General features: G+C 41.7%; 1 protein-coding gene across 3 annotated transcripts in view; it reads right to left on the bottom strand.

The window, feature by feature from the left end:
• gpd2 (glycerol-3-phosphate dehydrogenase 2 (mitochondrial)) overlaps window positions 1-12,495 on the bottom strand; it is an 83,568-nt gene that overhangs the window by 49,926 nt on the left and 21,147 nt on the right. Inside the window, exon 1 of one of the 3 annotated variants that reach the window (XM_049570315.1) lies at window positions 10,997-11,116. The exons of 1 other annotated variant lie outside the window; for it this stretch is intronic. The gene's annotated coding sequence lies outside the window, so the exon portion shown is untranslated. Of the gene's footprint in view, window positions 1-4,720; window positions 5,206-10,996; window positions 11,117-12,495 lie in introns of those variants that run through there. One more of the 3 variants, XM_049570316.1, reaches the window with a different exon arrangement.

Below are 12,495 nucleotides of genomic sequence, written 5' to 3'. Positions count from 1 at the left end.
GGCGGCTGTGTTTAGCTATTCCCCTGCCTACTTCAATGATGATGGTACCTGTAATAAATGTAATATATTTGCTGAGATGGAGGCGAGGCTCAGTGACTAGAAGAGCTGGTAGAAGCGCTCCATAGCTGCAAGCTACTCCAGTAGCCGTAGTTGCTCTAGTGCAAACTCTGGGAGCTAACACTAACATTCCTCTCTTCTCTGGCTCACGGAGAAGAGTTGGAACGTCAGCATGGCAGCCGACTAGTGCTAACGCTAACGTCCCCACGCTAGAGCTCGCCGGAGCCGAGAAGCAGGCTTCCAGAACATTAGCATGGCAGCCGACTAGTGCTAACGCTACCGTCCCCACACTTCTCAGCTCCGACTCACTGAGCCTGGCGGAGAAGCGTGAGGACGTTAGCACTAATGGGCTGCCATGCTAACGTTCCAACTCTTCTCCGTGAGACCGGGAGCCCGGCTCCTGGCTCAGTTGGAGTTGGAGCGTTAGCGTGGCAGACGAGTAGTGCTAACACTAACAGGAAAGCAGGGAAATAGCTAAACACAGCAGAGACCGAGAGTGAGTGAAAGGCATTTCTAACTGCTAAACTAAGTTGGCTGTTTAAGTTTTATTTTCTCGCCCCTGTGGCGAGTGAATCTGCCTGCAGTGAAAGTGGGGGCTAACCGGTGCTTCCTCCTCATGCTCACTCAGCTGCTAACACAGCCAGTTAACCTCCGTTTGGATCCAACCGGAGCACTGAGGCCTGGTTTGTTATTCAGGTTAATGTGGGAAGAAGCAGCAGGTATATCAGGCAGCTGAGTGAAGTTGAGCCTGTGGAAGAAACACCGGGACCGTCTGGATGTGATAGTCCGTGCTGCGGTACTCGCGGACATAAAATAGAGAAAAAGCAGGAAATTCTCTCATTTAAGAATCATTCAACATTTTTGCTTTGAAAAATGACTTTTTTTTGTTCTTTGAAAGATAATTGTTCATTACTAATCAATAATGATTTTTTTTTTTAGGTCCTAACCCCATTGTTCCCTTCAATTGTGCTATGTAAGCACTTTGAGGACACCACATTCACTCTGTGATGGGTGTTTGTGAATATTTTTGATATTTAAAACTCCACATGATCAGACAAATTGATTTGTTTAAAAAAAAAAAAAAAGAATAAATAAATAATGAAGTAATTGAGAGATGGATCAGTAATGAAAATGATTGTTAGTGTCACCTCATGCAAAATCATTATGTTCAACTGGTCCAACTATGCAGCAGGAACACATTTCATTCACTCTACAGTTTGATAAGTGACTGAGCTGTACAATGCTAATTGTTAGTAACATAAAATACTACTTTCTAATTAAGCAATATCACACGAGAGGGAGTGATGTTATACTTGCATATTGGTCATAGACACGAGGCCGCAGGCCGAGTGCCAGAGACAATCACAGCCGTGACGATATACGAGTATAACATCACGAGCTCGAGTGTGATATTGCTTTTATATAACAGTTCAACAGTTAAATAAGCAAGGCTGATTAAGACATGTTGAAAAATGAGGACAAAATAGATAATTTAAGCATTTTATTTGTCTTCCGCCAACAAAAATAGTTCCCTCAGGACTCCGCTGTCACTGTTGCTATGTAACGCAGACATGGTGCGCCAGGCACTTACTCTTTATACACATTTATCTGCACGTTTCCATTAATTGTGCAGCCAGTGAAATAAGTTTCTGGTGACTGCATGGTGGACTTTCGCTTCACAGGCACAGCCAACTGCCTTCTGATCTGACAGTATGTTGCTCCATCGTTTTCTGCTCTCCATGGATGGCTTCCAGTAGCTTTTTAACAAGCTCTCAGACCGGCAAGACAAAAGGTATATTTTACTCCTAATTAGAAGACTAACTTTACACATAGGCTGCATTAAAACAACATCATACCTGTGCCCACACACTGTCATGATCTCCCTAGCTTCAAGACCCACATCTGACAGCTTCTGTATGGCAGTCGCCCTGAGGCTGTGATTGGTGTAGATAGCTGTTGTCCCCGCCTCTTTACACATCTTCGGCAGCATCTGTGCGAGTGAGTTTATTCCCAGCGGAGCTTTAGTGTACCAGATACTGTCTGTGTGAGCTGCTGTCATCCTGGGCTTCAGATAAAGGGCATTTGCATCTGGTGGAAGTTTGTTTAAATACTTTTCCAGGGATGCAACGCAACTGCTGACCTAACTGACACTAACCGTCAGTTTTGATTTGATTGTTGATTGCAATCAGCTGTGAGGCGGAGTGATACATACACAGTGAAATAACCGTGATGGTGTACTCAAATATCGTCACGGTTTTACTGTCTCTTGACCAATCAGATTGCAGGGCCGGAACTAACTGTTGTATAAACCTGAATAAGAGTCACACCTTCAGGTGATATCATATTCAGATTAACTGTTATTGGCAATTATTTTGATGATTATTTGATGTCTCAATTAAAAAATACCAAACACTCCCTTGTTCCAGCTAAATGTAATCATTTGCTGCTTTTTTTGTCATGTTTGCTGAAAAATTTGTGACCTTTTTTTTGACTGTCAAAATAACCCGTTCTCGCTCCCAAATACTGACACTTTGTCATAGGTTTGTCACAGCCCTCTTCATGTGATATTGACACCAAAGTCACCCATTAGCATCTTTATGAGATGCACCAGGCTCCAATGTAAACCCAACTGTGGCAAGAGTTGATGCTGAAAACAACTGATGTTGTCTAAAAAGCCAGAAAGTCTGCAGGCATTATGTATGTGGTATTACGTACCAAATATACTTATTTTAACCCAAAACATGATCCTTTTTCCGAACCTAACCAAGTGGTTTTGTTGCCTAATACAAACGGCAACCATTTGACAATATAAATCGTGTTACAATGTGTTTCAGCTGTGCGTCACAAAAAGACCCTCAAGGGTGCCCTGTATATCACTACGAGAAACCAAGGGGAGTCAATGCAAAAATGTCATTTTTAAACATCAGTGTTTCACTTATGGAGCCAATAAATCATTGTTAAAAACAAATTACCAACATCTCCATGCTGTCTAGATGCAATTTGTGTATTTTCGGATTTTTGTCTTAATAACTGAATTTTTGACAGCCGTTTGAAATCTGCCTTTACACACTAACAGCTGCTGTCATGCACACAGGTGACGGGCTTAGTCAACTTGTGAAGCTACATATGACATTTCTGTTTGCCAATTAGCTCAGTGAGATAGAGGATGGTTCTTGGTGTTGAAGATTGTGAGTTCAAGCCTCAGCTTGTGCAACATTTCCATATGAGAAATCTACCCAAACTTTTCATAAAGGTCCAGTCCCATGCCAGATGTCCTCAACTGGAAACACAAGATGGTGACGCTACAGCAAGCCTCTAAATTTCAAAACTTTGAAAATTCATAACAAATCAACCATATACGCTACAGCTTTGGAACTTTCACTTTGAAATTTGCTTTTCCATGGCATGGATGGCTACTGTCTGGCACCCTGATGCTTGGCTTAGTCAATTTGTGAAGCCACACATGAACTGTGTTGGGAAGAGGAGGAGCTAAATATGATCATTGGCAATAATTCATAATTATTAATATTAATTATGGATTATTAAATATTTGATTAATTAATTAATAATTAATTAATTATTGCATAAGCATAATAATCAAATTAGCTTACAGCGGGGCACCACCGGGAAAACCCGGACCAATGATCAGACGTAAATTCAGTCTCAAGAGTGTTCACTTAGGAAGCTAATTCTAGGGAGATATCAGCAACTATAAGATGAACAGGAAGGAGTGGAGCTCAGGCACTGACTTTGTCAACCAGCTTCATCACAGTATACAATGAAAAACCAGAGCAACCTCTCTTTGCAGTATAACAGGGTTTATTCACACTGATGACATTAATTTACAACCAACATCAACATTGCTCTATAAACCCTATCAACTATAAAACATTACCGAATCAACCAGCAAGCATCAAGAAGGGGGTGTGTGTGTGTGTGTGTGTGGGTGTGTATGAGGGTGTGGGAGAAAGTGGGTGAGTGAGCGAGAATGTGTGTGTGTGTGTATGTGTATGTATGTGTGTGTGTGTGTGAGAGGGTGTGGAAGAAAGTGGGTGAGTGAGCGAGAATGTGTGAGTGTGTGTGTGTGTGTGTGTGTGTCTGAGCGAGTGGGTGTGTGAGAGAGAGAGAGGCGTGTGAGCGTAGCAAGATGGCGGCTGCGACGCTGCAAGCAACGTCACGCAATGGCGGCTTGCCAAGAAAGCACGTGACTCAAAAAAAAAGGAGGGGAGCCGGTAGAGAGGGAAGTTCAAATTGCTCGGCTCCAAGTGTAGGTTAGTGGAAGAGAGGAAGAGAGAAAGGGAAGCACTCAGAAGTGTGGTCACGCAGGCGGTATTGAGATGCAGTAACCCGTCTGTGTTACACAGAGATGCGCTCGGCTCAGCTGGTGAGCGGCGTGAATCTGGACACTGAACCAACACAGCCGAAGTACTGATCAATCCTGCGTGCGGGGCGACACAATAGCGGTCCGATGAGGTCGGATCACTACGTATTACAAGCAGACACAAACGGGCAGGAGAATAACAGACAGCAGCAACACAGGCAATATTTTTACAATATCAATGCAGCCAAAATCGGATGCGGCGGTCCGTATCAACAAGCCCTTACAAAACTTAAAAAGAAAACACACACTAACTAATATCTGCCCAGAGCTAAAGCCTCTTACTGTTGCAGAAGGTGGAGTGATGTGTCAGTCGTTCCTTGTGCGTCCTTTGTTGCGGCAGAGGTGAAGTGGTTAGCGGCTCACAGCGGCTAACGGGTCCTCAGCGAGGGGGCAAGTCTCTGGCGAGGCGAGTTAATTCCGGCTCGTAGCGGGGAATCACTCAGGGAAAGAAGGGGGTCCTTGTCCTTTTTCTTGAAGCAGGCAGTCCTTGTTATCTACCAAACTTCGCATCCGCGGGCATCCAGGTGAGAGGGTCAATCCGTGGTCTTGTACCGGGCTACTCTGTGTTCCTCGGCGCACAGAGTGAGGGAGAGGAGAGGAGATCAGCTCGACCAGCGAGGGAAATCCGTAGGCCTAAAACGCGTCTAACTGTGCACAGTAATAACTCTTTCTAAAGCGTTCGCCACGTGGGACAAGTTGCTAAGCTTTAGGAACAGTTGTGGGTACTTCTATTGGCTATGAGGATCACAGCCAGAAGCGTTTCCCTCAGGTAAGCTTTGTGATGATATACCCCGGCGTGACGTCATCGGTGCGGGGTTGGCCATGGCGGATTTCACCCAATGGGAGCTGTGTATTTCAAGGGACCTCTGCTGGTCAGCTGGGGTGCTGTGTTGGGGGTTGAATCAGCTGATTCACACAGAGAAAGGGGGTTGACTGATTCCTTTGTTCTTTTGGGCGCCAACATGTGGTCTCAGGCTTTGATTGTAACATGTAGGCCCAAAAGTTTATGGATAAAGTGTAGGCCTTTGTTAGAAATCCTTGTACGGCACAACAACTGTCACTTGTCTATTAGCTCAGTGAGATAGAAGACGGACCTCAGTCTCAGAAGTTGAGAGTTCAAGCCTCAGCTAAGGCAGAACAGACATTCTAATGTGAAAGTCCTATGTTCAGGCATCATGCTATGTCGAACAGAGACTACGAAGGTTAAAATAATTTATGATCTAGGCAGTTTTGCAGAGAGACAAATACTCTTTATCAACACTTTTCCCTGTTATCCCTTGTCTCTTTTCCCTGTTTATTTGGCTTAGCTATCAGTCAATATGCAGAGTCTATCCAAGAGCTACTTTTACATTTTAAAAAATGTTTTCATCTTTGTCACCATGGATAATGTTTAGCTTTAAGCTAGATTGGGCCAGTTTGTTCATAATTGCTAGCAGTTAATGTTATTCTTACTTTCTTGTTCTTGAGTTTTTTCTTTCCTTAGTATATTATGAGTCTGATCACTTCAGCCACTCATCCACAATTTGAAGGGCATGCCATAATTATATGATGTAACTTCTATGTTGTGATATGCTTTGTTTTAGTGTGTGTGTTGCTCAGAATTGCCTAATTTTGCCTAAAATTGCCCGGCCCCGACCACTGCTTCGCAGCAGCTATAATTGTAATTGTATTTTTATTGTCAACTAATCCACCAATTATTTTCACGATTAATTGATTCATCATCAGGGCTCAACAATAAGGATTGCCCGATTGCCCGGGGCAAGTAAAACTCATGGTCGGGCATGTAAACTAACAACTCACTTGCCCAATCGGGCAAGTTGCTAAAAATAGTAAAAGTTAATAACTAATTGATAAAATAAATGTATTTTAAAACGTGCTCTTCTGCTCTGATGCAGTGGTCTCTCTGCCTGAAGTCACAGGCAAAGCTGTGTAACAATGTCCTGCCCACAGCCCTCACTGATATTATTTTGCGCGATGGACGCTTCATATAATAACATAACAACATACTATTTATGGTGTTATGCTATCATGTCATTTCTGTCTCTACATGGTCACGCGTTAACAATTCTGCTCTGCTCTCTGTATTGCGCACGGCGGAGTTCCACCACACACAGGTGAGCACGCTAGAGTGGCTTGGGCCGCATTTTCCTGACCAAACCTGACCCCAAGCCCGGTGCAGTTTGTCAGCTGACAAAGTTATTGAATTAGACAGTGTGTAAATAACCAACAGACTGCTGTTACGCACAGACAAACACGCTGCTCGCACAGCAGCTCAGCATGGCACTCGTGCTGAGCTTGTGTTGCGTTCAGGCGTTGTCACGTAAATAACAACTTCCAGCACTTAAATAGGTCATAGCACAAAACAGCAGCATGTCATGTGACCTTTAACTTTTATTATATTCAATAAAATTGTATGTTCCTAAATCTTGAGACACCTCATATGTAAGCTAGACAGACATTTCACCTGCTCATACTGTGCCCACATGTACTGTATGTACTTAGTCCTAAAGAGCCCTTCTGGTGCCAGTAGATACATAAAAACATCCCAGCAGGCTGTGCTTTGCAAGCATACAAAAAAGTTTCACGCATGTGAAAATTATTTTTCATGCGTGTGCTTCACCTCCGCTGCTACAACTCCATCCTAGGGGAAACACTGCTGTGTGTGTTTTGTGCAACAGGTGGATGTGGTAGTCTACTGGTAGAGTAGAGAGAGAGCTAAGTAGCGTTGAAGTAGAGTAGAGCAGGGTAGAGAGATGGAAGCAAAATATATTAAACCCAGTGTTAATGCAGCAGAACTGGAGAGAGGGGTGAAAAATAAATAGAGGTGGGCATGGCTCAAGAAGGGCGCAAAATTATAGACGGAGAACGATTGACAAATTTTTCACTTTAAGCCCTGACACTGTCATTTCTGTGTAGGAATTAAGCTACAATACATGACATATGTTGTTTTAATTAATAAATACAGTATGAATAAAGATTACATAACATAAAAATAACTGCAGTCTTTGTTAATTGATAGCCGCTTAAATTAAACAATTTTTATAGGGCAAGTAAAAACTGACTTCGGGCAAGTAGATCTCTGACCAACTTGTCCGACCGGGCAAGTGAAAAAAAACCTTAGCGTTGAACCCTGATCATTTAGTCAATTCAAATGTTGGGAAAAACAGTGAAAAATGCTTGTCTCTGTTACCCAGAACCCAAATTGACTTCTTCGTTTTGCTTCTTTGTCCAACCTAAAGTCCAAAACTCATAGACTCTCCATAAATGACAAAGAAAAACAGCAAATTCTCTCACATTTTAAAAGCTGGAACTAGCAAATTAATTAAAAAATTACTGAAACACTGAATCGATTATCAAAATAGTTAGCTATTTTTTTCAATCATTTAATCGAATTATAGTTGCAGCTCCACAGATTTCCTGTTTGAATTATGGCATATGAGTGCATCATCCAGTTCTCCACAATATTAATTTAAGCATCCGAATACTTTCGACCATGTAGTCTAATCAACTTGTTTGAAACTAGGACTGCAACTGACCAACTCACTAACAAAGCTGTTTAATTACTGATTAATCTGACAATTATTCTCTTGATCAATCTCTTCATCTAAAATGCTAGAAAATAGCGAAAATTATTCAAGGTGACATCTTGAAAATGTTTGCTTTATCCAATCAACCCTCTAAAAACTAAAAATATTCCATTTACTCTCATATAGGACAATGAATAGCAGCAAGTCTACACATTTAAGAAGGTAGAACTAGAGAATATTTGGCATATTTGCCGAAAATCATGACTTAACGTATTGAGTGTTTTGTGTATAATTTGTCTACTAATTGGTAAAAGTCTATCTGAAGCAAATATTTACATATTAAAGAATGTTTAAAGGGCAAAATGAGGCAAATCACTCATGATGATAAAATGACTGAAGACAGGTTAATATACATCAGGGGAAAAAACTGAAAATGACCAGCAAGAAAAACTCTGCAGGATTATCTTAAATTGAGTAACACTCATTAGGTATTAAGCAACTGTTTGGACACTGTTTCTACATTTTAACGAGGAGAACATGATACCAGCTCCAGCAGGACGAGGGCCTCAAATCCCACCAGGGGCAGCCCAAAAAAGTATTTGCATTCCCACTGTAACGTACTTTGAATAAAGGTTTCCAGGGAGTGGCAAATGCTGAAGCAGATTCTAATGCATTTTAATAAAACACAGCTACAGATGGCTCAAATGTCCGTAATGAGTTTGGTGCAACAAGTGACCTATTACTATTGTGTCCGTCAATATTAGCACCACAATTTTACAGCCACTGCCTTCGTCATTTGATACAACTTTTTAACTGCAAGAACTGTTAAACAACAACATGATTTACTGGAAGAATTACTACAAAATAAGCAAAGACCTCAAGAGATGTACATCTGGATCATGGGATGTCTGTGCATCCCTGATTACAAAAGTGCTCCTTTTAAAACCTGTTATGAAGACAGCATATGAAAGCTTCTCCACAGAACTGAAGCTGCACACTGCAATCTGTCAAACCACAACTTCATACGTTATATGCTAAAGCTGTGAGCTACAATATATGACTTAAATATAGAGGCTACTTATAGCTCTCACTTGGTGTAATTGTGACAGAGGGAATTTTAATGTCCTGTGACAGTTGTGACATTGTTTAAATGGCTTTTCTACACTGTCAAAAACTAGAATTACTGCCTTGCAGTTGTATACCTCCCCTAACCAGTCAAGTTACTTACAGTTTACATCCACGTCTGTGAAAACATGGATGCTTCACACACAGCACACAGATCTAGGCCTATACAATCAGCTCAGTTCAGTGTCAGAAATTAGCAAGGGCCACGGGCCATTCGGCCCGCAGTTTATCCAAGAATGCCCCCAAAAGCCATTTTCCGGGGGCCAAAATTGCCCCCAAGTTTTTGAAACAACTATATGTATTTATATTTTTAACAGTATTACAATCTGACATTAAAGTACTAAAGTAAACATTAGTACTGCTATCAGTAGATTAATGGTTAAATCATCACATTTATACTGGTTGAATTATAGGAAATCTGAGTGATATTTTGCAACCATAACTTTATGTAACCCATTATTTATTTCATTTATAGCGGTTTCTACTGAAGAGTGAAGACACTACCTTAGTTGGTTTTGCTTTTCATGTGCTTATTGTGAGAACATAATTACAATTTTTTGATGGCCCCCAAACATTTCGAAAATGCCCCCATTTTTTAGACCGTGGGGGCCAAAACTGCCCCCAAAATATTTTGTTAATTTCATATTTCAAATGTCTCCGCTTCTGTCTTCATTTGGCTGATAACCGATACCAAGATCGATACATCCACTTTTTCCCCCACCTAATTTTAGTGATCATCAAGTCTCTTCTGGAGTGGAATTATCATAGCCTATTATACATGCATGCTCTTATGATGATGGCCCACCAGCACATGGAGACATGAAATACAATGCTTTTCAGTGTATGTAATATTCACTCATTGTGCAAATTAAGAAAATGTATGTTGGGTTTCTGATAGTTCATTTTAAATGTCGGCCAATACTGATGACAGGCCGATATTATTGTGCATCCCTAACTCCATTTATTTAGGCACAGATCATATAGCTTTATCTTTTTTAAAACCAGGTATTATCAATTTCCATTCAGTCTACTGGCCTTAAAACCCTATATAATCAAACCCTACAGTGTGGCATGCCACAGGCTTTTACACCCTCCCACATGCTGCTCATTACTGAACACTATAGGCTAAAGGCCAAATATGACAACAATTAGCCCCAAAGAGCCATTTTGACAGGAACATGCTGATGGGTATAGTTTAAGCAGCTGAACCACCAAACTGTTGAAACTGAAGCCCTAATAAGTGAGTGACATAACCAGAAAAATTAACTATCCCTCCTCGTGATGTTCACTACCTCATTCACTTTCATCAGCCTGCAGATTCATAATGACACAGCAGAAGGAGGGCTTCCTGGCTGTAATGTGGGGCTGGTTTGTGAAGACATACATGGCGAGGTCCATTTACAATTTTACTGTGTGTTTCCTGTGGATACCTGGGAAATCTGACAAATTCCACCCTGCAGGTTCAACAGCAGGTGGTGGTAAATTAATTTGTGATGCTAGGTATTGTTCTGTTATCTATCACACAAGAGGAAGTCGGTGTCATTTGAGATCTTACAGTGGATTATAATGTCAGCTCAGTTTGGTCTTAAAGGGAAAACCAACAACAGGCTTCGTCTCAGCAGGCACCAATGATAATTTTACGTTATAAAAATGCCTGTTGTACACCTCTACAGGAAGAGAAGGAAATGTAGCCGTTTTTTACGATTTAAAATAACCAAATTACACACATTAATCTGGCATACCCTTCGCTAGAAGAACCGAGGAGAAGAGGTGTATGGTCACACTCGACTAGCAAAGGAACTCGTTGATATTGCTGTGCTTTTTGGCTCTACGCCAAAAATATCCGTTAGACATATTTTAAAATGCCCGAAAAACAGTCAGTGATACAACAGACATTCCCACTTACAGGATTTCTTGTTTTGAGGCTGATTAAAACTCGCTCAGGGCGATTCAGGGAGGCGACAGTGAGGACATCGGTTGTTATCCAAACTGCAGCTTGTGTTTGACGGCTACAACCAGGAAGCAGCGCTAGCCGCGAGCGGCGTCGCGGAGAGCCAATCGGAGCGCGGCGCTCCGCTGCGCTAGTCCAATGGCGTTCGAGAGGGGGGTGGGGCGGTGCCGCGGTCGTGACGTAGAGTGAGGGTAGGATTGCACAACGCTGGTGTCCCCCGTATCCTTCTTCAGGATAATGATAAAGACAGAGGGAAGTGCGCCCAGCTGTCGTTTGATCTGTCTTTCAGCACGGAAGGCATGGAGAAAAAATAAAGCTGATAATATTTAAAAACACTGATGCTAAGCGTCGGTTTTAAGCTGCAAAATAATGCTCCTCAATCAACCACAGTACAGCTGTTGAAAATGATCCCTATGTTTGAGGGACTGTACTTTACTCATCAGAAGAGCAGGGTGGATGAGGTGCCCCTTTCCCAATGCACAAAAAACCCACTAATAGCTATTATCATCTGACTTTTGTTTGTAATGGGAAAGGTTATAATCAGCATTCACACCCGGCCAGGCTCAGACTGGCCATCGGGCAATTCTGGCAAATGTCAGATGGGTCGTGCACCTTGTGGACTGTGAGGCCACCACCTACAATGTTGGAAAAAAGTAGAGAGAAAAAAAGAAAGCCTAACCAGCTGCTGTCCACTAGATGTTGGAACAGCCTGGTTAGGGATTACACGGTCCCAAAATTGACAGCAGAATAACCATACCCTACACCTACATACCCTATGCCAGCCTGAGATGCACCTCCCCAGAAATGTAACTACGCACAACAGCGATGTAGACCTCCTGTCTGTTTTTGTTAGCTGAAAACTATTTCCCTCAGTGGAAACGAAGTGTTTATTTATTTTAATTTCACAAATGAGACAAAGAATTGCAGAGACAATAAAGCCCCCACGTAATAGAATTTTAAGTCTTTTACCTGGCTTCATATGAGTGGAGGAAATCTCAGCTATTCACTAGGCTAATTCATACAATATAAAATGCCATAGGCTTGTGCCAATAACGTTAGCATGTTATACTGTATTTGTTTGGAAAATGTGTTTAGTATAAGACAGTTGTTTTGTCCGTGAACCTTGTGACTTGTAATGGAGCCAATTTTTGTAACGTTATTGAATGTTGCTGTTGTCCCTGGCTTCATATGAGTAGAGGAAAGGTTCACTAGCCACTAGGCTAATTTATACAATATAAAATGTCATAGGCTTGTGCTAAAAACATTAGCATGTTGTATTTGTGGGGAAAATGTGTCCAGATAAAGACAAGTGCGTTGTCTGTGAATGCTGCGAGTTATAGTGAAGCTGATTTGTGTACTTTGTGTTTGAAATTGTCTCTATTAAGCCATGTTTAATGTGTGTTTAATGTGTGTTTTTAATCAACTAAACTTACCAGCACTTTACAGAGACTCCG

This window comes from Epinephelus fuscoguttatus, linkage group LG24 (assembly GCF_011397635.1).
Source record: "Epinephelus fuscoguttatus linkage group LG24, E.fuscoguttatus.final_Chr_v1".
NCBI lineage: Eukaryota > Metazoa > Chordata > Actinopteri > Perciformes > Serranidae > Epinephelus > Epinephelus fuscoguttatus.
The sequence above is the reverse complement of the archived record's forward strand: the minus strand, read 5'-3'. Positions and strand labels throughout refer to the sequence as shown.